The sequence below is a fragment of the Eurosta solidaginis genome, chromosome 3, assembly GCF_040869045.1.
Source record: "Eurosta solidaginis isolate ZX-2024a chromosome 3, ASM4086904v1, whole genome shotgun sequence".
NCBI classification, from domain to species: Eukaryota; Metazoa; Arthropoda; class Insecta; order Diptera; family Tephritidae; genus Eurosta; species Eurosta solidaginis.
In genome coordinates, this window is record NC_090321.1 from 153,108,725 (window position 1) to 153,136,092 (window position 27,368).

The 27,368-nt window shown below is 40.4% G+C and overlaps 1 protein-coding gene across 3 annotated transcripts in view; it reads right to left on the bottom strand.

The window, feature by feature from the left end:
• The window catches only part of LOC137244372 (uncharacterized), a 445,511-nt gene that overhangs the window by 262,771 nt on the left and 155,372 nt on the right, over positions 1-27,368 (bottom strand). The window lies entirely within an intron of this gene.

Genomic DNA, 27,368 nt, shown 5'->3' on the forward strand with positions numbered 1-27,368 from the left:
CACTCCCTTTTAAAACCCTCATTAATACCTTTAATTTGATACCCATATCGTACAAGCACATTCTAGAATCACCCATGGTCCAGCTTTATGGCGATATTTCGAAACGGCGTCCACCTATAGAACTAAGGCCCACTCCCTTTTAAAATACTCATTAACACCATTCGTTTGATGCCCATATTGTACAAACAAATTCTAGGGTCACCCCTGGTCCACCTTTGTGGCGATATCTCGAAACGGCGTCCACCTATGGAACTAAGGATTACTCCCTTTTAAAATACTCATTAACACCTTTCTTTTGATACCCATATTGTACAAACAAATTCTAGGCTCACCCCTGGTCCACCTTTATGGCGATATCTCGAAACTGCGTCCACCTATGGAACTAAGGATAACTCCCTTTTAAAATACTCATTAACACATTTCATTTGATACCCATATCATACAAACGCATTCTAGAGTCACCCCTGGTCCACCTTTATGGCGATATCTCGAAAAGGCGACGACCTATACAACTACCACCTCTCCCTTTTAAAACCCTCATTAATACCTTTAATTTGATACCCATATCGTACAAACAAATTCTAGGGTCACACCTGGTCCACCTTTATGGCGATATCTCGAAACGGTGTCCACCTCTGGAACTAAGCATCACTCCCTTTTCAAATACTCATTAACACCTTTCTTTTGATACCCATATTGTACAAACAAATTCTAGGGTCACCCCTGGTCCACCTTTATGGCGATATCTCGAAACGGCGTCCACCTATGGAACTAAGGATTACTCCCTTTTAAAATACTCATTAATATCTTTCGTTTGATACCCATATTTTACAAACGCATTCTAGGGTCACACCTGGTCCACCTTTATGGCGATATCTCGAAACGGCGTCCACCTATGGAACTAAGGATTACTCCCTTTTAAAATACTCATTAACATCTTTCGTTTGATACCCATATTGTACAAACAAATTCTAGGGTCACCCCTGGTCCACCTTTATGGCGATATCTCGAAACGGCGTCCACCTATGGAACTAAGGATTACTCCCTTTTAAAATACTCATTAATATCTTTCGTTTGATACCCATATTTTACAAACGCATTCTAGAGTCACACCTGGTCCACCTTTGTGGCGATATCTCGATACGGCGTCTACCTGTGGAACTAAGGATTACTCCCTTTTAAAATACTCATTAACACCTTTCATTTGATACCCATATTGTACAAACAAATTCTAGGGTCACCCCTGGTCCACCTTTATGGCGGTATCTCGAAACGGCGTCCACCTATGGAACTAAGGATTACTCCCTTTTAAAATACTCATTAACACCTTTCTTTTGATACCCATATTATACAAACGCATTCTAGAGTCAACCTGATCCACCTTTATGGCTATATCCCTAAATGGCGTCCACCTATAGAACTATGGCCCACTCCCTCATAAAATACTCTTTAATGCCTTTCATTTGATACACATGTCATACAAACACATTCCAGGGTTTCCCTCGGTTCATTTTCCTACATGGTTATTTTCCCTTATGTTGTCACCATAGCTCTCAACTGAGTATGTAATTTTCGGTTACACCCGAACTTAACCTTCCTTACTTGTTAACCATCGGCTTAATGATAGCGATAAATAAGGGAATAATAATATTTGTTACTCATATTGAGTGTAAGTATATAACTTGCGCGAGAGACTGTAAACTACAAACATTCACATCAATATTTCAATCATTATGTATCTACATAAACGAATAAATAATTGCGTCTACACATATGTACCATGTACGAATACGAGCAGCGGAGAGTCAATGCACTAACACATGCATATATCTGCGAAGTTTGAGAGCTACTGGACTAGTAGATTCTGGAAGCGCCTAAAACATGTATAATTGTGCAATTTTAGTTATTGCTGAGAAGTTTGAGAGCTCATGGACAATGCTAGTAGATTCTAGAAAAATGCGAACGAGGAAACCAAAGAGTATAAAAGGCGACAGATGTAGAGGCGCTGTAATTCAGTTTGATTTGAGTTGTGAAGCAGTTACGACTAAGACGATATCTAGCGAGCAGTAGCAGTATTATTTTGAATAGTAGAGTTTCATTTAAGCTATCAGTTTGGTTATTAAGCTATTCGTTGCAAAGTTTGAGTGCTATTGTGAAGTACTTCAATAAAGGCCATTTTTCCATTATTCAATATTGGAGTTATTTATTCAACAGTTTAGCGATACGAACCTAGCAAAAGGGCAAATAAGAAGATTTGCAGCAAATTCGTTACAATTGGTGTCAGAAGAGGAATTTTTGAATAAATTCCAGAAGACAACAAGGATATGACAAAGTTCAGTGAATTAAAGATCCAGCAACTGAAGAAGGAGTTGGAGAGCCGTGGATTGAATACAAGCGGCGTTAAACTCGAACTTCAGGCACGGCTACGAGAGGCAATGGAAGCAGAAGGAATTGATGTGGAAGAGTATGTCTTTCACCTTGATGGCGAGGAGACAACAAAAATTGAAGAGAAAAACGAAACATCGCAGACGGTTACCAGCACAGACTTGAACATGATATTGGCTGCAATATCTGCACAAACATCGACAGTAGCATCAATGTCGTCGCAATTGTCATCTCAACTAGAAGAACAGAAAACGTATATGTCATCTCAACTAGAAGAACAAAAAACGTATATGTCATCACAGATGGAATCCCAAGAGACACGAATAACATCGAAGATGGAAGAACAGAAAACACACATGGCGTCACAAATTGCAGAACAATTAAAAGAACAAGAGGCACGCATAACATTACAGCTCGAAGCACAAGAAGAGCGTATCTTAACAAAGATGGAGGCACAGGAAACAAAATTCTCATCACAGCTGGAGGCTGTTAGTGAACGACAAAATAAAGTGGAGGCCGAGATGGATGTTTTGAAAGATCGGATTCAGAAGTTACAATTGAACCGTCCAATCACTTCAACGTCTACTCTGAAGGTAAAATCCCCAACGTTTGATGGTTCTGTTCCATTCCAGGTATTTAAGCTCCAATTTGATAAGACGTCGGCAGCGAACAACTGGAATGCTGAAGATAAAGTTGCAGTTCTGTTCGTGGCATTGAAAGGGCCAGCAGCCGAAATCCTACAGACGATTCCCGAAGGAGGGCGGAACAACTATGAAGCATTGATGGCCGCTGTCGAGAGACGTTATGGAAGCGAGCATAGGAAACAGATATTCCAAATTGAGTTGCAAAACCGTCACCAAAGAGCTAATGAGACTTTGCAGGAGTTTGCCTCGGATGTTGAAAGGTTGGCTCATCTCGCAAATGCGGATGCACCCGTGGAATACACCGAGAGGGTAAAAATCCAGAGTTTTATAAATGGCATACGGGACGTGGAAACGAAGCGAGCTACATACGCAAACCCAAAGCTGACATTTGTTGAAACGGTATCACATGCATTGACTCAGGAAACGGCTTCACTATTGTGTAAACCAGCATACAAAGCTCATCGTGTGGAAAAGGAAAGACCAGATTGGGTAGACACAATTTTGGAAGCACTGAAGGGATCACAACAGAAAAATGCCGGAGTTATTAAATGTTTCAAGTGCGGCAACCCAGGTCATATTGCACGACATTGCAGCAGCGGTCCCAATAGCTCCAACAATGTGGGTGGCCGTAAACGCAGAGCTGAAGGAGATGAGCAAATCTCCAAGTCCACTCAATCGTTAAACTAAAGCGAGTCAGCCGCAAGGGGCGACAGCTGGCTCCCTCAATTGAATGCCCCATAATCTCTATCTCACAAATTGGAAGAAGGTCAAACAATCTTACTGTAGGAGGACATGTGGATGGAAAGGTACGTTTACTGACTGTAGATGCGGGTGCATCTCATTCCATCATTCGAGCGGATTTAGTCAACAAGAAGGTAAGACCATTGCATGGAGCAAGATTGCGTACAGCCACTGGAGAAGACAGCACGGTTCTAGGAGAAGTATCATGTGAAGTCGCAATTGGGAACGTCACGGTAGTACACAATTTTATAGTGGCAGAGATTTTTGATGAAATCATAATTGGAGTGGACTTCTTAATCGACCAGGGCATCAAGATCGACATGCAAAGCAAGACGATGCGATATAAGAACATGGATGTGCCACTTAATTTCGGCTACGAGAGAGGCTACAGCAGTAAACGAGTGCTGGTGGGAGAGAGTCAGGAAATACCACCAAAATCAGAAGCAGTCATACAAGAAATGAGCGACAGCGGCGTCATCGAACCATCAGCTAGTTCATGGAGCTCACCGGTAGTACTTGTAAAGAAGAAGGATGGAAAAATGAGGTTTTGCGTGGACTACCGGAAGTTGAATGACGTAACGAAAAAGGATAGCTACCCATTGCCAAGAATTAACGACACTCTGGACTCGCTATCTGGTACGAAATGGTTTTCCACGCTGGACTTGAAAAGCGGCTACTGGCAAGTGGAGGTGAAGGAGGAAGATAAAGAGAAAACAGCCTTCAGTGTCGGTGATGGTCTTTGGCAATTTACAGTGATGCCTTCTGGACTTTGTAATGCACCAGCTACTTTTGAGAGACTCATGGACCAGGTACTGAAAGGACTACATTGGAAAACATGCTTGGTGTACCTGGACGACATCATCGTATTGGGCAAGAATTTTGATGAACATCTTAGGAACTTGGAGGAAGTTTTCCAAAGAATAGCTGGCGCTGGTCTGAAGTTAAGTCCCAAAAAGTGTGCGCTGTTTAAAAAGGAAGTAAATTATTTGGGTCACAAGGTAACGACAGAGGGCATCTGCACTGAGAACGAAAAGATAGAGGCAGTAAAGGATTGGCCAAGACCACAGAACCTACATGAATTAAGAAGTTTCCTTGGGCTGTGCACATATTACCGCCGATTTGTACCAAATTTTTCCAGCGTAGCCCATAGCCTCCATGAGCTTACAAGAAAAAATAAAGCTTTTGAATGGAAGAAGGAGCAAGAAGTGGCTTTCCAAACATTGAAGGAGCGTTTGTGCACTGCCCCAATGTTAGCATATCCGATTCCAGGAGCAACATTTATTCTAGATACAGATGCGAGTGGATGGACAGGAGAAGGTAGTTGCATATTACAGCCGTTCGATTGGAAAACCAGAGAGGAACTACTGTGTTACGCGGAAAAAGCTGTTGGCATTGGTAGAGTGCATTAAACATTTTCACAAATACCTCTACGGCCAGCGATTCCGTGTCAGGACAGATCACGCAGCGTTGAAATGGCTTCTGCAGTTCCGTAATCCGGAAGGACAATTGACACGGTGGATCGAGCGACTACAAAGCTATGACTTTTCCATTGAGCATCGAAAAGGTAGTACCCATGGAAATGCCGATGCAATGTCACGAGGGCCATGTAGTTTGGAATGCAAGCACTGTTCAAAGGCCGAGGCTAAAGAAGACATTATAGATGTCCGGCTAATGACTATAACGTGTACGGATGAATGGGACAAGGAACAACTAAGAAAGTGTCAGCTAAAAGATACAGATCTGTCAATGTTATGCAAGGGCTCGAACGAAACGAAAGACCAAGCAGAGAGGAGATGTCAGCAGAGTCCCATTGCGAAGTCATATTGGGCACAGTGGAACAGTTTAGAATTGATATCCGGTTGTTTGCATCGAGTATGGGAGAGTGGGGATGGTCAATGCAAGAAGAAACTGATAGTTGTTCCCAGAAAGAGGATTCCTGACGTGCTCAGCGAGCCGCACAATGGTCCAAGTGGAGGTCATCTTGGAATCACGAAGACACTCGAGAAAATTAAGCAGAGATTCTATTGGGTTGGTTGCCGTCAGTCGGTCATCGAGTGGATTGCCAATTGCGAGGTATGCAACAGAGCGAAAGGGCCCAAAACCCGAAGTCATGGCCAGATGAAGCAGTATATTTCAGGTGCACCATTTGAAAGGATCGCCATGGATGTCGCAGGTCCATTTCCTACTAGCAACCGCGGAAACAAATACGTACTGGTGGTTATGGATTATTTCAGTAAATGGCCAGAGGTATACCCAATCCCAAACCAAGAAGCAGAAACAGTAGCAGAAGTGGTTAAAAACGAATGGGTTGCAAGGTATGGTGTACCAATGGAGTTAGATTCTGACCAAGGCAGGAATTTTGAATCAGCTGTGTTCCAAGAAATGTGCAAGAAGTTGGTCATTCGAAAAACACGGACAACTGCATTGCATCCTCAGTCCGATGGTATGGTGGAACGTTTCAATAGAACATTGGAGGAGCATTTAAGGAAAGTATTAGACAAGTACCGTAAAGAGTGGGATACACACATATCATTATTCTTGATGGCCTACCGATCGGCAGTACATGACACAACGGGCCAAACTCCCGCAAAGGTAATTTTTGGCAATGACCTTCGACTGCCAGCTGATTTGAAGTATGGGATAGATGCCGATGCGGAGAGGAATGTCAAGAAATTCACTGGTGTCTTGGAAGAAGAGCTGAGAGAGATACACGATCTGGTAAGGCAACGAGCAAAGATTATGAGTGACAAGATGAAAGCAAGGTACGATAAAGCAATTAATTCGGAAGGGTTTCAGGAAGGAGATTTGGTGCTGCTATACAACCCACAACGAAAGAAAGGTTTGTCCCCGAAATTGCAGTGTAACTGGGAAGGCCCATACAAAGTTGTAAAACGGTGTAGTATACCGCATACAAACCACTACCAACCACGAACCAAAATGAAAGTGGTTCATTTGGAGAGATTAGCAGCGTTTAGATCGAGAGATTTGTCTAATCGGGACGATCAGACTTAGGTGGAGGGCAGTGTCACGGATATTAGCATCACTAAGCTATACCATCACTAAGGCGATGCTAAGGCATGCTAAGCGATATTTACGTCAATAATCAAATCATGTATACACACATATAAGGCAGCCGAGAGATGTCACACACAGATGCATTTACTTATACGCCTATGTGTGCGCGAGAGACTGTAAACTACAAACATTCACATCAATATATCAATCATTATGTATCTACATAAACGAATAAATAATTGCGTCTACACATATGTACCATGTACGAATACGAGCAGCGGAGAGTCAATGCACTAACACATGCATATATCTGAGAAGTTTGAGAGCTACTGGACTAGTAGATTCTGGAAGCGCCTAAAACATGTATAAAATTGTGCAATTTTAGTTATTGCTGAGAAGTTTGAGAGCTCATGGACAATGCTAGTAGATTCTAGAAAAATGCGAACGAGGAAACCAAAGAGTATAAAAGGTGACAGATGTAGAGGAGCTGTAATTCAGTTTGATTTGAGTTGTGAAGCAGTTACGACTAAGACGATATCTAGCGAGCAGTAGCAGTATTATTTTGAATAGTAGAGTTTCATTTAAGCTTTGGTTATTAAGCTATTCGTTGCAAAGTTTGAGTGCTATTGTGAAGTACTTCAATAAAGGCCATTTTTCCATTATTCAATATTGGAGTTATTTATTCAACAGTTTAGCGATACGAACCTACCAAAAGCAAAGAGGATAAATACCATAAGAGCCGTCACTTGTTATTTTGTGGCGAGTATCTCGCTGGAAATTAAAAAAATTGATGCCGAATGTTTTCTGAGAGGGACATTTTTAATTGTCTCGCATTTATCCATGCCGTGTAGGTCCCTTGTGCAACTGTGATTTTTGGAAAGAGAATTAAATAAATTAATTAAATACAGTCGAAAAATAAACACAAATACCCCACGAAAATGTATAGAAGACATTTATAAACATCTCGCCCAAAAAAAAAGTAGCGACTACCTCTCAGTATACATCGAGTAAATGCCAAAAAAATAACGAGTGACGCCTCTTATTGTATTTATCCTCTTTGGCAAAAGGGCAAATAAGAAGATTTGCAGCAAATTCGTTACAATATGTTCAAAGTTTCCATAATTTTTTTCTTTTTCGTGAAATTTAAAAAGCACAAAAAAAAAAAATTTTTTGAGAAATTTGTAAAAGAACGATTGAAAGAGAAAATCTATGTATCTAAATTTGTGCATATGTACATATGTTCAAATGATTGTACAAACATAAATGCGAAATAATTTTTGAAATAACAATTTGTGAAAGATTTTGGAAAGGGAACATTGAAATTTTGACATTTAAGCATATGTATGTATGCAGGAAACGTACAAATTAATTGAAAATAAAAGTAAATGAAAACATTATTTTATTATATACGTACTACAACACATTATAACGTATAAGATAGTTATATATATTCAATTCAGTTTTTGCTTTAATAATACATATCTAAAATGGACCAAGATACCATATTAGCTATGAATTGCGAGTCACTAAGAAATGCACTTAGGGAGCTTAACTTAGAAACGACAGGAGTTAAAAGGGCTTTGCAAGACAGACTAATGCTACATTACCGTATTAATAATAATGATGACAATGATCATGATGTAGTCTCAAACGGTTCCATATATGATGTCCCTGTCGGCGGTCACCCCAACCCAAGAAGATCGGTATTCACTTTTAAAGACATTGAGGAAAGTTTATCTAGATTCAGTGGCACAGATACAGTTGATATTAGACAGTGGGTACAAAAATTTGAGGAAAACGCTTCCGCCGTTGGGTGGAATGAGGTGCAAAAATTTATTTATAGCAAGCAATTGCTGAAAGGTGCTGCAAAATTATTTATAAGAAGTGAAAGAGGTTTTGTAGATTGAGAATCTTTGAAAAATGCTTTATTAGATGAGTATGGACTGCAAGTTTGTGCATCAGATGTTCACAAAAAGTTGAGGAATAGGAAAAAGAAATTTGGCGATGGAAATTGCTAAACCAATGAGCCTTGATGACGAAAGTATCATCGATTACTTTATCGAGGGCATACCAGACTCGAAATTAAATAAAGTTGCGCTTTATCAGTCGAAATCTATTGGTGAGCTTAAAAATCAAATAAAAGTGTATGAGAAAATAAGGGGAACACCCGGTTTCACGGGCAGTTCCAACAAACAAAATAATCAAGTGGGTGGAAAACAAGAAGACGAGCGATTCGTTTCAAATAAAAGCGTAAGAAATTGTTTTAAGTGTGGGTTGAATACTCATTTAGCCAAAGAATGTACAAGTCGGCAGTATAAGTGTTTTAAATGCAATGCGATGGGTCATCGATCATTTGAATGCAAGAAGGAAGTAAAGTCAAAGCAGGAGCAGAGTAACATGATGAGCGGAAGTAGCGTCCTTAAATTTAAGAAGATATTTATTAAAAATTTTGAGTTTAAAGCTTTAGTAGATACCGGATCTAGTTTGTGTTTATTGAGGGATGATGTTTTAAAAAAGATAAATTTCAACGAAAGTGTGCAAGAAGAAAAAATTATTCTCCGTGGTTTATGTCATAGCTAAGTAACAACAATAGGGTTCGTAATGGTGAAAGTTAGGATTGATAAGATGGAACTACCTATGAAATTTTACATCGTGAATGAAGGTACAATCGACTATAAGGTTATCCTAGGCAACACTATACTAGAGCACGTAGATATGAAAGTAAGCCAGAAGGGAGTAGAATTGTTTTTAAAAAGCGATGCGAATCTTAATTTAGGGGAAAAAAGTGCAAGGAAGTCACCCCCGACGGAACCCTGGCGAATGAAAAAGATATATACCATGATTTGTTTAGTGAATTTGAATGTCTTTGTTCTGAAGTTCAAATGGAGGACTTAGCGCATGATTATGTAGATCTAAGTCATTTCAAGGAAAATCATTCGTGCGTCGTTAAAGATTCAATTGATAAATACAACCCACAGCAAAATATAAAAAGCCCAATTGAAATCAAAATTATTGTAAGTGATGACATACCAGTTTATCATCGACCTAGAAGAATTTCTTATGATAGCCAACGCATAGTTGATAAACAAGTTTCAGAATGGTTAGACGAAGGCATTATACAACCAAGTTCATCATGTTATGCGTCTCCCATAGTTTTAGTAAGCAAGAAGTATCGAAGCAAGCGCTTGTGTTGCGATTACCGTAAGCTTAATCTAAAAATTGTTAAAGACAACTTCCCAATGACGTTAATGGATGATTTTATCGATAGATTGCAGGGGGCAAAGTTATTTTCGACTTTAGATCTGAAGGATTCCTGCATGTGCCGATGCATAAGGATTCAATAAAGTACACGGCTTTTGTTACACATGCTGGTCAGTATGAATTTTTGTACGCGCCTTTCGGCATAAAGAACTCTCCTGCTGCATTTTGTAGGTTCATTGCAGTGATTTTCAGGGATCTTATCAGAGACGGTACAGTGGCAATTTATATGGATGACTTAGTTATTCCTTAGAATAGTGAAGAGGAAGGGATAGAAAAATTGAAAAGAGTTTTGAACGTTGGTGAGAAACATGGCATACAGTTTAAATGGAAAAAATGTTAGTTTTTGCAAAGGAGTGTCGATTTTTTAGGATATGTCATAAAAAATGGCACAATTCAACCATCGGAAGAGAAGACAAAAGCAGTAAAAAATAATCCAATGCCAAGGGACAGAAAAGCGATAGAGCGGTTCTTAGGGTTAACGTCTTATTTTAGGCGAATCGTTCAAAATTATGCGTTATTGGCAAAACCGTTGTCAAATTTACTAAGAAAAGATGCAGTTTCTAAAATCGGTGATGAGCAACTAACACCCTTTCAGCAACTTAAGGAGGCATTAATAAAAAAGCCTGTACTTCGACTATTCAATTCGAATGCAGAATTAGAGGTACATACGGTTGCGTCAAAATTTAGCTACGGAGCAGTGATGCTGCAAAAGTGGTCTGAGGACCAAAACTTTCACCCAGTCCAGTACTTAAGTCGAAAGACAAGTCCTGCAGAACAAAAGTATAGTTCGTATGAGCTCGAGGTTTTAGCTATAGTTGAGGCACTAAAAAAGTGGAGAGTGTATTTGCTAGGTTGTAAATTCAAAATCGTGACTGATTGTAACGCATTCGCAATGACTATGCGTAAAGACGATATTCCTTCTAGAGTAGCAAGGTGGGCGATGTTCCTACAAGAGTTTGATCGTCCAATCGAGCATCGATCAGGGTCTCAAATGAGGTACGTAGATGCGCTCAGTCGGGTTCATTGTTTGCTTGTTGAAGATACATTGCGTCATAGGTTGATAAAAACGCAAGAAGAGGACAGTTGGACGAAGGCGGTTTTAAAGATTTTAGAAAAGGATACGTATGATGACTTTTACACATTTCGCGGTGTCCTTTACAAGGATCCAACAAGAGAACTTATCGTTGTACCGGAGCAAATGGAGGAAGAAATTATGAAATTAGCTCATAGGCAGGGCCATTTTTCAGCACGTAGGACACAAGAGATTATTGAAAAGTCATATTTCATACCGAAAGTGTGCTCAAAAGTAGCGAGAGTTGTATCCAGTTATATTGAGTGCATCGTGGTTAATGCAAACGCGGGTAAAAAGGAAGGTCTTTTGTCACCAATCGACAAAGACACTGAACCGTTGTCTACCTTACATGTCGATCACGTAGGTCCCATGACAACCACGAATAAGCAATACAATTATATATTTGTTGTAGTAGACAGGTTCACAAAGTTCGTTTGGTTATATCCAACGAAAGATACCGGAGCTTCTGTGGTGGTAGAAAAAATGAAAAAGCGGGCTAGTATTTTTCCCAAAAGAATAGTTTCGGATAAGGGTTCTGCTTTCACATCTAATTTGTTCAAGGGTTATTGCGAAGAAGAGGGTATACAACATTATACTATAACTACAGGTGTGCCCCGAGGAAATGGGCAAGTCGAGAGGATGCACCGTGTAGTTGTGCCTATGTTGGCAAAACTAAGTCAGGAGCATCCGGAACAGTGGTCCAGGCATGTAGATCAAGTCCAGCAATTTATAAATAGTATTCCGGCAAGAAGTACCAAGTACTCGCCTTTTAAAGTTTTAACGGGATGTGATATGCGTTTAAAGGACCTACCTGACCTTAACGAGTTTATGCAAGACGCAAGTATGAAAGATATAGATTCTGAACGTAACGAAATTCGAAATAAAGCTAAAGAAAACATACTGAAAATTCAGCAAGAAAACCGCAAATGCTTTAATACGAAACGTAAATCAGCGTTAAATAAATAATTAGTTTTAAAATAAATATATAAATGTAAAAATGTAACACAAACAATGAATTGAAATAAACTATGTTAAAAAATTTACAAAATTGTGAAGAATAAAACATTATTTGTGTAAGCCCACATATATCCTTGGTCAGAAGTGGTGTTGAATATTGCTCAATAATATGGAATCCTTTCTATGAATCTAACTCCTATAAAATTGAGAAAGTTCGAAAAAATTTTACAAAATTGCTTTACGTATGCTTCACTGGCCAGACGGCCTCCCATCATATACCACAATTTGCTTGGTCTTCAGGCTTTGCATGACAGAAGAACTTTTATCTCACTCATGCTTGCCTATAATGTAATAAACTTTAGCACGAATTGCTCTGATTTATCTAATTGGTTCATTCCATATATTCCACTGCGTGATCTTCGGCATAATATATTATTTATCGAAATAAGTCATAAAACGAATTATGCTATGAATGAACCTATACATCTGGCAAATCGATGCAGTAGTGTTACTACTTTTAATAACAGCTTATATAAGTTTAAGCTTGAATTGTTTGCTATTTTGAACTAGTCTGTAAGAAAGCATGTAGTTATCGACATGTAAGAATTGAAGTAGATTATAGTCAGCGCAAAGCATTTATCATACACCAAAGGCATGTCTCAATTGGGTAAATCCAATTTCAAGGGGTTGTGTTCGCAACCCTCTCAAGGGGTTTCCAGCGCAATATATAGCTTCTCCAACCCAATTGTCAACTCACCTAACCGTGGCGAATCATGTTTCATTGACAGCCGAGGCTCTGGCGACCCCAAGTTCCTCATGGAACTAGGGGGTGGGGAGGGCGGGATGGCCTAGAAGGTTTAATGTGATCATATAAATCGTTCCCGAGATGGTCGAGCTAGTAGTACCTTAATAGTGATTTGTTACCGGAACGTACCGGATCTATATCAGGCAAAGGGCCATCAACATCGGTAACACTCCCAAAGCCTTCGGGGAGTGTCTTTATGGTTAATACAACAACAACAACAACAAAGCATGTACTTTTAGACTGAATGAATTAAATAAATAAATAAAATGCGCGCATAAAGAAATGACCAGTGTATAAAGAACTGCACTAGCACGGTATGCAAATAAAAGTTAACGCGATAGGTTTAATGTTGAACAATGATTTTTCTTATTTTATTTCACTATTTAATCGTATAATAAAAGATTTAGGAAAAAACAATCAAATAAAAATATCGAAACTTAAATTTGCGCGACGGTGGGCGGGAGAAAATACAACAAACGAATGATGCGGGCACGATCGATCCGTATCGAACGGTCTGGCAGTTAATGATAAACTAAACAAGTAATGAAGGCTAAGTTCGGGTGTAACCGAACATTACATACTCAGTTGAGAGCTATGGAGACAAAATAAGGAAAATCACGATGTAGGAAAATGAACCTAGGGTAACCCTGGAATGTGGTTGTATGACATGTGTATCAAATGGAAGGTATTAAAGAGTATTTTAAGAGAGAGTAGGCCATAGTTCTATGGATGGACGCCATTTAGGGATATCGCCATAAAGGTGGACCACGGCTGACTCTAGAATTTGTTTGTACGATATGGGTATCAAATGAAAGGTGTTACTGAGCATTTTAAGAGGGAGTGGGCCTTAGGTCTATCGGTGGACGCCTTTTCGAGATATCGCCATTAGGGTGGGTCAGGGGTGGCTCTAGAATGTTTGTACGATATGGATATCAAATTAAAGGTATTAATGAGGGTTTTAAAAGCGAGTGGCCCTTAGATGTATATGTGAAGGCGTTCTCGCAATATCGACTAAAATGTGGACCAGGTGATCCAGAAAATCATCTGTCGGGTACTGCCAATTTATTTATATATGCAATACCACTAACAGTATTCCTGCCAAGATTCCAAGGGCTGTTTATTTCGCCTTGCAGAACTTTTTCATTTTCTTCTACTTAATATGGTAGGTGTCACACCCATTTTACAAAGTTTTTACCAAAGTTATATTTTGCGTCAATAAACCAATCCAGTTACCATGTTTCATCCCTTTTTCGTATTTGGTATAGAATTATGGCATTTTTTTCATTTTTCGTAATTTTCGATATCGATAAAGTGGGCGTCGGATTTCGGCCTTTATACCAAGATAAAGTGAGTTCAGATAAGTACGTGGGCTAAGTTTAGTAAAGATATATCGGTTTTTGCTCAAGTTAGTGTATTAACGGCCGAGCGGAAGGACAGACGGTGGACTGTGTATAAAAACCGGGCGTGGCTTCCACCGATTTCGCCCATTTTCACAGAGAACAGTTACCGTCATATAATCTATGCCCCTACCAAATTTGAGAAGGATTGGTAAATTTTTGTTCGACTTATGGCATTAAAAGTATTCTAGACAAACTAAATGAAAATGGGCGGAGCCACGCCCATTTTGAAATTATCTTTTATTTTTGTATTTTGTTGCATCATATCATTACTGGAGTTGAATTTTGACTTAATTTACTTATATACAGTAAAGATATTAAATTTTTTGTTAAAATTTGAATTAAAAAAAAAATTTTTTTTTAAAAAGTGGCCGTGTTCTTCATCCAATTTTGCTAATTTTTATTTAGCACATATATAGTAATATTAGTAACGTTCCTGCCAAATTTCATCATGATATCTTCAACGACTGCCAAATTACAGCTTGCAAAACTTTTAAATTACCTTCTTGTAAAAGTGGGCGGTGCCACGCCCATTGTCCAAAATCTTACTAATTTTCTATTCTGCGTCATAACGTCAACCCATCTACCAAGTTTCATCGCTTTAACCGCCTTTCGCAATGAATTATCGCATTTTTTCGGTTTTTCGAAATTTTCGATATCGAAAAAGTGGGCGTGGTTATAGTCCGATATCGTTCATTTTAAATAGCGATCTGAGATGAGTGCCCAGGAATCTACATACCAAATTTCATCAAGATACCTCAAAATTTACTCAAGTTATCGTGTTAACGGACAGACGGACGGACGGACGGACATGGCTCAATCAAATTTTTTTTCGATACTGATGATTTTGATATATGGAAGTCTATATCTATCTCGATTCCTTTATACCCGTACAACCAACCGTTATCCAATCAAAGTTAATATACTCTGTGAGCTCTGCTCAACTGAGTATAAAAATTGAGAGTGAGCGCGGTGGTGGTCGGCAAGCACAGCTGAGCTGCACTTGCGCTTGGCCGCACTGGCCGGGTGTTGCCAGACGGAGGGGCGGACTTACTCCGAAAACTCGATCATGTCTTCAACATGCTCCCCCCCCCCCCCCCCGCCCGACGCGTTGATGGGGTAAGGGCGGCAACAACCCTGTATAAGGCCGCCCGTGCTTCGACCAATTTGCCGAGGTTTTCATCATTTTGACGAGCCGATCGGCTTTGTACCGCGCTCTGGCGGCTTTGCGTGCGGGCTCTTGGTGTTGCCCTGTCTCGTCGTCGAATGTCGTTGTGTTGGCGTCCCGCGTTGTTGTCCTGTCGAGCCCGGTGCAGTAACGTATGGTGGCCGAGGGAACATTTTCGGCAGCTGTTCGGGGAGCCGCACGCCCCAGTGGTATGCGAAATGGCGAGGCAGTTGAGGCAGAGCCGGTGGGTTTTCGCACACTGGTACCTCTCCTCGGTTTGCGTCGCTAAGAATGCCCAGCACTGTCTCAACACGTGACGTTGACCACAGAGGCGACACTTTGGTCCCTCGGTTGTTTTGCGGGTCCTGTAAATACAAGAAAAGAAAAAATATTCGTATTTTCCAGGCATGTGTGAGGGTGGCTTATATATCTTTTCAGATTGCTAGGGGGCATGAAGGCAGAGGGTACCAGAGGTAGGGTTAGCACTGCTAGGCAGTTGGAAGCACGCACAGTTTGGCAATATTTCGGGTTATTAGTCCGTTTTGGGTTTTGAGTTCCACAACTCGAACATGGTTATCCGATCCAGGGCGTAAAGTGATGACTCGCCCCAAACGCCATTCGTTGGGGGGTAGTACATCATCCTACTACTACACAACTAAATCTCCAACTGGAATATTGCGTTGAGGGCATTTCCACTTGTACCGCTTGTGCAGCTCCTTGAGGTACTCGGTCTTCCATCGTGTGCTGAACTGGTGGTGAAGCACTTTCAGTTTCTGCCATTTATAGACCAGGGTGAGATGCTCGGCAGTTGGCTCCAGTAATGACAAGAGTGGCGCGCCACGTAGGAAATGCCCTGGGGTTAGGACTAGGGAATCCATTGGATCTTCGGACATAGGGGAGAGCGGTCGGGAGTTGAGGACCGCCTCTATGCGTACTAAGAGGGTGGTGAGCTCTTCAAAGGAAAACTTCTGGCTTCCTGCTACCTTCGTGAAGTGTATCTTGAAACTTTTCACGGCTGCTTCCCATAGACCACCCATGTGTGGAGCGTATGGTGGGATGAATCTCCATGAGAATCCGTGAGTTGCATATTTTTCTGCGACGTCTGTAGCGACTTCCTTGAGGAATGTGGTGAATTCTCTTTGTAGTACGCCGACGAACGTTTTTCCGTTGTCAGAAAATATCTGATGGGGTAAGCCACGGCGGCCAGTGAATCGGGCAAAGGCTGCGTTGAAGGCATTCGTGGTGAGGTCAGAACACACTTCTAAATGAACAGCCTTTGTGGAAAAACAGACGAACACACAAACGTAAGCTTTGACATACGAAGCTCGGCGAAGGGGAGAAGTTTTTACCATAAATGGTCCAGCAAAGTCGACTCCTGTTGTATTAAAGGGTAGGGAATATGTTGACCTCTCGGGTGGCAAGGCTGCCATTATCTGCGTTTTCATCTGCTGTTTATAGATGGCGCAGGTTTTGCAGTGGAAGACGAGATTTTTGACCTTTTGCTTCAAACGTGGAATGTTGTACTGTTGCTGTACCATTCGGATCATAAGTTGTTTTTCGGCGTGCAGCATGTTCGAATGGAGGAAGTCCAACAGAAGTGAACAAATACGAGAGTTTTCGGGTATGATAATTGGGTGCCGTTCATTAAAGCTACATACATGTGGCATAGGCTAATCTTCCAGAAACTGGCATGATTCCTGAGTCATCTAACATGGTGTTTAATGTCAGAAGGGTGTTCTTTTTAGCCAGTACGATGGCAGAATCGCACCAGAGAATGAGTTCGTGTTGGGGTAGGTTCAGCTCACTTCGGAGCTGTTTCACTAATTTGGAGAGTAAGACTGCTCCACAGAGTTCTAACCGTGGAATACTCATGGTTTGAAGGGGTGCTACTTTGCTTTTAGCAGCTAGCAAATGGGATGTAAAACTATTTAAATGGGTTTGTACGCGTAAATATACACAGGCACAAAATGCTTTTTCGGAAGCATCTGAAAATCCATGCATCTGCATGAGTTTATCGGGGGAATACTGTACCCACCTAGGGATTTTAATTTCTATGATGTGCGGTAAATTTTCATAAATTGAGGTCCATTTTTGGAGCGCCCCGGGCTTCACGTCTTCGTCCCAATCCGTTCCTTCCATCCAGAGTTGTTGCAGCAACATTTTTGCAAGAATCATTATTTGCGATAGTCATCCTGCGGGGTCAAACAGTTTCGCAACTGCTGATAAAATCTGCCTTTTCGTAGTCGTTTTTTCTGCTGATGGTGGATCGTACGTATAGGTGAAGGTGTCGGTTAGCACGTTCCACTGAACTCCAAGGGTTTTTGTGGTACTCGAATCGTGGAATTTAAGAAAGTCGATGTCTAGCAAATCAGGGTCGAGAACGGGTTTTAAAATTTCAGGGAGATTTGCCGACATCTTTCCCAAAGGGAACCCTGCCGATTTTAAGGCTTCGATAACTTGAGTCATGGAGTTCAAAGTGGACTGTATATTATGACCGCCTGACAAAATATCGTCAACATATGTTTCATAAAATGTTTTTAGCGAGCGGATATTCATCTTGACAGTCGTGGGCGAGTTGGTGTAGGGTTCGAATTGCCAAATATGGCGCGCAATTTACACCAAAGGTAACTGTTTTTAGTCGAAAATCTTCTATCGGCAGAGTTGGGTGTTTTCGAAAAACGATTCGATGAAAATCTTTATCTTCTTCAGGGATGAGTATTTGGCGATACATTTTCTCAATATCGCCGTTAAAAACAAACTTATACAGTCGCCATCTGGTAACCTTGCCGTGCGCGGACGTGTTTTTGATCGCTCTTCGAATTGTTATTCTTTTTACTTTGTAAACAAGTTTTATCTCTTATAAATATTCATTAATATAATAGAAAACAGTTTATAAGTTTAATTTCGTATTAAATCTTGTGCAATTTAAACATTAAGTCTGTGTGTTCATAGATCATAGATTTTCACAAAAATTTGTGATAACTGCATACCTTTTTGTTGGTAGCTGCTATTAGCAAGTCATTGTGTGCCCTTTTTGCTTTCTGTTGTGTTCGCTGCTAGCTATCCGCTGTCTTGTGATTTGCATCCAGTGCACCAAAATAACTCTCGCCCATATTTTTGAACAGCTGTTCAATTTATCCTATACTTATAGTTTCTTTTGCCTATTTTTCTTTTGGGTTTGTTCAACTTTGCAATTATATTGGATTGCTGTCAAGAAGTGCACCAATCAAAAGAAAATTTCCCGTGGTGATACTTATGTTTGTTGTTGGCTCTGTGATAATATGGCTCATGTTATCTGTGCCGGTTTCTCTCACATAGGTGGTCGGGTGGTTGACCTAATATCCAGCAAAATTGGACTGAACTGGACATGTCATGATTGTCGTTCCGTAGAAAATGACATGCGAGCTTTTATGAGGCAAACTTAGAAAGAGTTCAACAACATTTTTATTGGGTTTCGTGACCTTAACGAAAGATTCAAAACGATGGAGGCTCACTTTAAAAAATTGAAAGTGATATCTGAATCCCCAAAACGTAAGAAATGTATGCCCAACAATGATTCCAACTTGTCTTCGAGTCAGGGGAAAAGCTGTCCTCCTACGAATGTCCCATCAACCACGTTGACTGATACAAACAGGCTTACCAAAGACGTTATGAACAATGCAGCTCAGGAATCTCCACAAGGATGTGTCGAGACTTTCAGTGAGACGATCTCTGGCAAATTAAACGATGCACGAACTAATAGTGGTACCTTTGCGGCTGTTTGTTCTACGTCACCAATGTTGATTTCGCTGGACTCCCCAATTTATCCTACACCTCCACCGGTATCTTTAGCTCCAACAATAACAGTTACCGATACTGGGGTTGTTGCTAGCGATACAAGTGTACCTGAAAAAAATAGTACTTCATTGACGGCTCGATAACCAACGCTAGGTCAAGCAATGCGTTTTCTGTCAACTGTCCTACAACGGCCGCACCTTCCAGCTCTCTGGTGCGCTATCCGCTACTCCTTTGCAGGTGACTGCCGTGCCACCTCGTAGGGCTCTATTTGTATCCCGATTACACTCCTCGCTTACCGAAAATGATATTGCTCATTACGTTTGCTCTAAACTTGGTGTTGCACCCACTAGTAGCATCAATGTGAATAAATTTAACTTTAAATAAGAGAGACATCTCCTCGTTTAAAATATCTCTTTCAGATGAAATTATCGATAAGGTACTTGCTTCCTCTTTTTGGCTTAAGCATACTGTAGTTCACTTGTTCACAAGAAAGGCGAGGGCCGAACCTGTTTTATTACAGCCAAAAAACGGTATGACGAACACAGTAATTACAACACAAAGGTAATTGCTGATCTGTCACGCATTCTCATTAATTATCAAAATGTTCGTGGTTTACGATCAAAACTTGTTCCATTCTTCCTTAATTCTTTCAACTTTTCTGCACAAGTTGTAGCTTTTACGGAGACCTGGCTAAAGCCTGATAATTACAATTCTGAGGTTTTTTTAAATAAATATGCTGTTTATCGGCGTGATCGCATCTCTAGAGCGGGAGGTGTCCTTACTGCGGTTGAATCTAACCTATCATCTGAGTTGATTTCGCTGGAAAATATATCTATCATATCGAATTCATAGCAGTTAGGCTTTCATTCGGTACCTATAGCATAATTGTTTGCTGTTCGTATATACCACCTCGTTCGGATATGGATGTTCATGCTAGTCATAGCTCGGCCATCTGCGATTTGCATTCGCAGTTGGGAGATAACGATCGACTTGTTGTTGTTGGTGACTGTAACTTTCCAACAGTTAGTTGGGTTAATATAAGTGATTCAAACTTTTTAACTCCCACTGCTCAACATGAGTTTCTCAATTGCTTGTTAGACACATCTCATTTACAGATTAACAATGTCCCAAATAGTGGAAATAAAATGCTGGATTTAGTATTTGTGGATGGCTCGGTGGGTACTGCCCTTACGCAAATCCCACCTTTATCCCTTCCAGAAGACCCTCTTCACCCTACGCTAGAGATATCACTTGATATCAGCCTACCCCGTAGGATTCAAGTACAGTCTCGTCCCCAATCTAGATGCTTCTACAAAGCGAATTTCATTATGCTCAATGATCTGTTGGCTTCCCATGATTGGTCGGATCTCTATGCTTGCACTGATGTCGATTCGGCTGTCTCTATATTTTACAGTACGCTTGATGGATTCTTTGATACCTGCATTCCTACTCGCTATACCCTATGTTCGAATAAGCCCCCTTGGTTTTCAAGGCAACTTATCAGACTTAATAACATTAAATCTAGGCTTTATAAGAGATTCAAGAAATCTGGAGCATGTGCAAGCCTCTCTAAATATCTAATAGCTCGTTCTAAATTTCACCGTCTTAATCAGCTTTGTTATAAAAATTACTTGAGTTGTTGTAAAGCCCAATTTTTTAGAAATCCAAAAAAGTTTTACAGTTTCATAAATTCAAAGCGGAAAACTTCTGGGTATCCTTCCTCATTAACCTTTGGAGGTAAAAAAGCTTGCACTGATGACGACGTTGCAGAACTATTTTCTGAGTTATTTAAGTCCACGTATTCATCCAGTGGTTTTCATTCCGGTGAATATCCCTATCGCTTAGATAGCTCGAATTCCATTAGGAATCCTGCTATTGATGGTAATATTGTTCTTCAGAGTCTTCAACCTTTGAAGCCCACCTTTTCTCCGGGACCGGACGTTGTTCCTAGTTGCGTGCTTAGGTACTGCGCCGAAGACATGTATGAGCCTATTTTAAAATTATTTGAGCTATCTCTGGGATCTGCGTCATTCCCGGCACTTTGGAAACAGTCTTTTATTATACCCTGCATAAAAAAGGTAGTAGGTCAAAAGTTGAAAACTACAGGGGTATTGCTAAACTTTCAGTCATTCCTAAAGTCTTTGAACAGATTGTTACCAGTCAACTCCAATATCAGTGTTCTAATCTTTTATCTCCATGCCAACACGGTTTCATTCGTCAAAGGTCAACCACTACAAATTTGCTTGTATTCACCTCTATAGTTATGGAAAGATTTTTAGCGAACAAGCAAACGGATGTCATCTACACGGACTTCAGCAAAGCATTTGATACCGTCAACCATGAGTTACTTATTCATAAGCTTGATTTACTGGGCTTTCCGTTTCACCTATTAATGTGGCTGAAAAGCTATCTTTCTAACCGGACCCAAAAAGTTCTGTTCAAGTGCAATCTATCGGAATCGTTCGGAGTTTCCTCCGGCGTAATCCAGGGAAGTCATCTAGGCCCTTTGCTCTTTGCCCTTTTCATTGATGACTTGCCACAGACAATATCATATTCCCATACTATAATGTAAGCGGATGATGTAAAACTTTGCTACACTTACTGTCCTACCGATTTGATTTCCTTGGATCTCCTTCAGGCCGACTTGGAATCGTTCCAATGTTGGTGCACAACAAATTTACTAGCTTTAAATTGCTCTAAATGTAAGCATATGACATTTCACCGAGTGAGGCCAGCATTGAAACCTTATGTAATAGATGGTACGCCTTTGGAGCGTATATCTATTGCAAATGATCTAGGTGTCCTTTTTGATCCGAAATTGAGATTTAACATGCATATTTCATCTATTGCCAACAAAGCGTTGGGTTTACTTGGATTTCTTAAAAGATGGGCTTAAGAGTTCGATGATCCGTACCTCACTAAGGTTCTTTAGACATCGCTGGTTCGTCCAATACTCGAGTATTGCTCATGCGTTTGGTCTCCTGTTTCTCAATAGCATATAAAGCGTCTTGAGTCAGTTCAAGGGCAATTTTTGATATTTGCATTGCGCGGCCTTAATTGGGACTCAAGTATCCACCTTCCTCCATACAGAAGTAGACTTCTTCTTATTAACTTACTTACTTACTTACTTAATTGGCGCTTAACCGTCTAAACGGTTATGGCCGTCCAACAAGGCGCGCCAGTCGCTCCGCCAACCGGCGCCAATTGGCCACACCAAGGGAGTTTAAATCGTTTTCCACCTGGTCCTTCCAACGGAGTGGGGGCCGCCCTCTACCTCTGCTTCCATAGGCGGGTTCCGATAGAACACTTTCTTGGCCGGAGCATCATCTTTCATTCGCATAACATGGCCTAGCCAGCGCAGCCGCTGCGTTTTAATTCGCTGGACTATGTTGATGTCTGCGTATAGCTCGTACAGCTCATCATTAAATCTTCTTCGGTACTCGCCGTCGCCAACGCGTAGAGGTCCATAAATCTTTCGAAGAACTTTTCTCTCGAACACTCCCAAAGCCGCTTTATCTGCTGTTGTCATGGTCCATGCTTCTGCCCCATATAGCAGGACGGGTACGATAAGTGACTTGTAGAGTATGATTTTCGTTCGCCGAGAGAGGACTTTACTTTTCAATTGCCTACCTAGTCCAAAGTAGCATTTATTAGCAAGATTGATTCTTCTCTGGATTTCAGTGCTGATGTTGTTGCTAGTGTTGATGCTGGTTCCCAAATAAACGAAGTATTTTACTATTTCGAAATTATGGCTGCCAATAGTAGCGTGGTTGCCAAGGTGCGTATGCGCTGACTCTTTGCTCGATGACAGCAGGTACTTCGTTTTGTCCTCATTCACCATCAAACCCATCTTTACCGCTTCTTTTTCCAGTCTGGAGTAAGCAGAACTAACAGCGCGGGTGTTTAGGCCGATGATATAAATGTCATCAGCATATGCCAGTAATTGCACGCTTTTATAGTATATTGTTCCAGTGCGGTTAAGTTCTGCAGCTAGTATTAACTTACCCACTCTGGAAAATCGGAGAATATTACTGGGGGTATTGTTCATCCATAAGCTCATTATTGGAGAAATTGATTCTGCGGACCTTCTCAGCCGCTTGTTTTTTGCGGTTCCCCCTAGAGTATCCAGACACTACGTTCTTTTTTCTACTTACCCCTTGGTCGACGAAACTTTGCTAAAAATAATCCTCTTCTTATCTGGTGCGCGCACTACAATGACTTGTATAGCTGTATCGATCTTGAATGTACTTTTGCCATTATACGTAATGCAATACTTGTCTATCTAATTTAAGAGATACAAGCTAATTTAATTTGCCGGCATTTTATTTCTTCCATAAAAAACAGGAACTATCTCGTTTAAGGATGGAGGAACATTTATCAACATGTATTATTAGGAAGGAACAAGACAGTACTGTTGATTGGAATCTGGTGCATTCCAACAACGTAAAAAACATGCTTTTTCATGAGTCACTGACCGGAATCGTATGCATTCCGGCAGTATAATCTTATGGGTCAGGCATCGAATTGATTGGAATCCGGTGCATTCCAACAACACAGGTCATGTTACTTGTTTATGCCTTGTGATGGCGTATCCTCATTACACTACTCTTAGCACTGCCGGATTCCCATGACATGCTGATTGGAATCTTGTTGCATTCCAACAGGAAGATTGGAATCCACTGCATTCCGAAATCATGCTGAGCGGAATCTGATGCATTCCGCCAGTATAAGATTTCGGTATAAGATCTTATTTCTGCTCATATTTCTTATTATTATTATATTCTGAAATTAAAGAGTAATGTTCATTAATATATCTTTGTTTGTAATATAACATTGTTGAAATCTCGATATATCTTAAATTTTATCTTTTGAGTTCTATATTTATATATCTTTTATATTATGCAGTCGACCATAATTTGTCGTCGACTTTAAATAATAAATAAATAAAATAAAATAAAATTTAAGTATGACGAGCATTAAGTCATTTTGTAGTATGGGGCCTGTATGGAGGACGTCGTTCAACGAGTTGCCAGAATGTGACATTTTTGATGCGTTGAAGGCGACTAGCACTTTTGTGGTTTTGCTGTCGGGTTTTATGACAACATGATGGGGTAGATAAAACGATAGATATTTACCATCTCTAATTATCTCTTGTTGGGAGGCGGGTTCCATGTGATCCATGGATAAATATTCATTAGGGACTTCAAAATATTTGTCTCTTAATTCGGGCTTTCTTTCGAGTGCGCGTTCGATGCTGATGTACTGCTGTTGTGCTGAGGGTCGTGAATGACCGAGTGCCAGGTTGGCTGGAAATTCCGATCTGAATGGAAGTTTGACTCTGTAGCGTCCATCTTCCTCACGAATTGTGGTTGTCCGGTAGAGTGCTTCGCAGTATTCATCATCTGCTGATCGTTGTTGGGTTTGGTGAACTTTTTCCTGTTCCCAAAATTCTCTCAAAAGTTGATTGATGGGGTCATCGGTGCATTCCGTGACATGAGTGCTGAAGGTTGATACCTTGTCAGCTACAGGGCCGCTTAATATCCATCCGAATATTGTGTTTTGGGCAAGTAATGTTCCACTCGCATTTCGTAGGAGCCCTTCGGTGAGTATTTGCGTGGTGATATCGCTGCCGATTACCACATCGATTTTCGATGGTATCGAATACTGTGGATCGGCTAACGGTAAATGGGACAGTTCTTCGAGATCGATGCTTGAAACTCTGACTGTGGGCAAGAACTTAGTTAGTTTCTGCAAAATTATTGCCTGTGCGTCTATCATTTTAGTTAAGTCTGCTGAACAGAATGTTATCTGGCAGACTTTATTGGCATTTTTCACAACCGTTCCACCCATTCCAGATATCTGGTGGAGAGACTCTTTTGTGGGTAGACCACGAAGCTTTTATATACGGGATGATACAAAAGTTTTTTGTGAACCTTGGTCTATTAGGGAACGAATTTTATGAAATTGATTGGGGTTGGGCTGCAAATGCAGCAGCAAGTGATAACGCTTTTGACAATAAACGCATGTGAAACTACTTTTACATTCGTTCTTGGGGTGTGACGTTGACAAACAGTTTCGCAATAACTATTTTCTCTCACAAATTTGATTCGGTCTGATACCGATAAATTCCTAAACCTGACGCAAGATTTGACTGCGTGGTATTGATTGCATAATCTACACGAAGCCGTTTTATTGAACTCCGTGTGATACGCATGGGTTCTATTATTGTTAGATTGGGCCGAGTTTTGATTCACCGTTCGTGGTGCAAAACTCGAAAATTGGGGTTTCGCCTTGCCTGGTCTATAGGTACTTAGTCTCTCTACTACCTCGTATCTGCTGGTCAAAAATTTATTCATATCATCCCAAAGTGGGAGTTCTTTTCGGGAGCGGAGGGATTGTTCCCATAGTGAAAGGCTTTCACCTGGTAGCTTGGATGAGCAGAGGTAAACGAGGATTGGGTCCTAGTCCGTTGTCGGGATTCCTTGGGTGTTAAGGGTTGACATGCAGTTGTTAATTGTCGTCTGCACCTTCTGTATTTGTTCTCCGTTTTCAGCGAATATTGTGGGCAAGTTGAACAGTGTCTTCAATTGGTTGTCGACGAGTATCCTTTTGTTCTCGTACCTAGATCTGAGCTCTTCCCAGGCAAGCTCGAAATTATCATCGCTCAGTGGGTATTGTTTTACAATAAATCCTGCTTGACTTTTCGTTTTCAGGCGTAGGTGGTATAATTTTTGAGCTGGTGATAATTTAGGGTGGTCTTTATAGACTGCCTTGAACATATCTCTGAAGGATGGCCAGTCTTCGTATCCACCATGGAAGACTTTGGTGTCACATGCTGGTGCTTTCAAATAACAACCATTTGGGTTTGAGTCATTTATTGGGTGGGCGGGAATTTGTTGTTGGTTGGTGCTAGCAGTGTTGAAAGTTTGTAAGGCTTCCAAAATTTCAGATTTGCATGTTTGATAGGTTTCCATGCATTTAGCGAATTTTTGCTCAACCGAGCCGCTAACATCTGTGTAATTATCGGAGAAACTTACTTCTCGATGGGACGCTAGCACCTTTATCCATATTTTATCTAGGTCTTCTAATTTGACCTTAAGCATACACTCTGATAAATCGGTAGCTTGGGAGGGTGACCATCTTGAGCAGTAAACCTCTACTTGGTTACCGTCATATATGAATTCCTGCAGGCATTTATCTGCAGTGGTCAATTTTTGGGTTTCGTCCGACGATTTCGGCATTATAAATTAGTTTGGTTTATTAAAAGGGGAGCTTTTATTAAGCTGTGAAGATCGAAAAAAAATTTTGTCAAAAGGGGAAAAAAAATTTTTTTTTTGAAACCAGTCTAATGTACGCTTGGTTTTTAATACGGACTTGTCTCAGCGCTTCTGAGTATAAGTAATGTGAGTATATAAATGGGTGGGTGTTCGCTGGTTTTTTTTGTTTTGTTTTTTTTTTTTTTTTTTTGAGACCCGCCTAATGTATGCTGGGTTTTTTGTTATATGTACTTGTCTTAGCGCTCCTGAGTACAAGTAATGTGGGTATATACGTATGTATGTATATATATAATATATGGGTAAAATATATTTGCCGTAAACTGTGGTGTACCAACAATACCTTTTTGGTTGCAAATGCCAATGTACTTGATTTGTATTGACAAAGTAAATGTATGCAAAATATGTAACCGATGATCTTCTTTGTTGCTTCCTTCTATTATGTAGTTACATATGGTCATGCAATTACTTTGTTGAGGGTGGATTTTTGGCTTATGCAAAAAGATATACAGGTGCGTGTGGGTGATATGGGTGCATATAATTGTAGGTTTGTATGCAAAAAATAATATTGGGTGCACCAGTAAAATAAACTTTAGGAAAAGTGACAAAATTTGGCAGTGCTATGGGTTTTTTTTATAAAATATATTTTGAGTAATATATGTATATATGGGTAAATTGGGCAGCGGTGAATTTCACGCTGAAAAAATATGTAGCTCGGAGAATATTATTATTACCGAACTAAGTGGGTATATACATATATTACATATATCCGTATATATCTTGTATTTTCGTAGGTATATGAAGCAACGAACTTCTCGGGTATATAGAACCGGGCTGTGGATTTTCCGTTGGTACGGGAATGAAAATTTCTT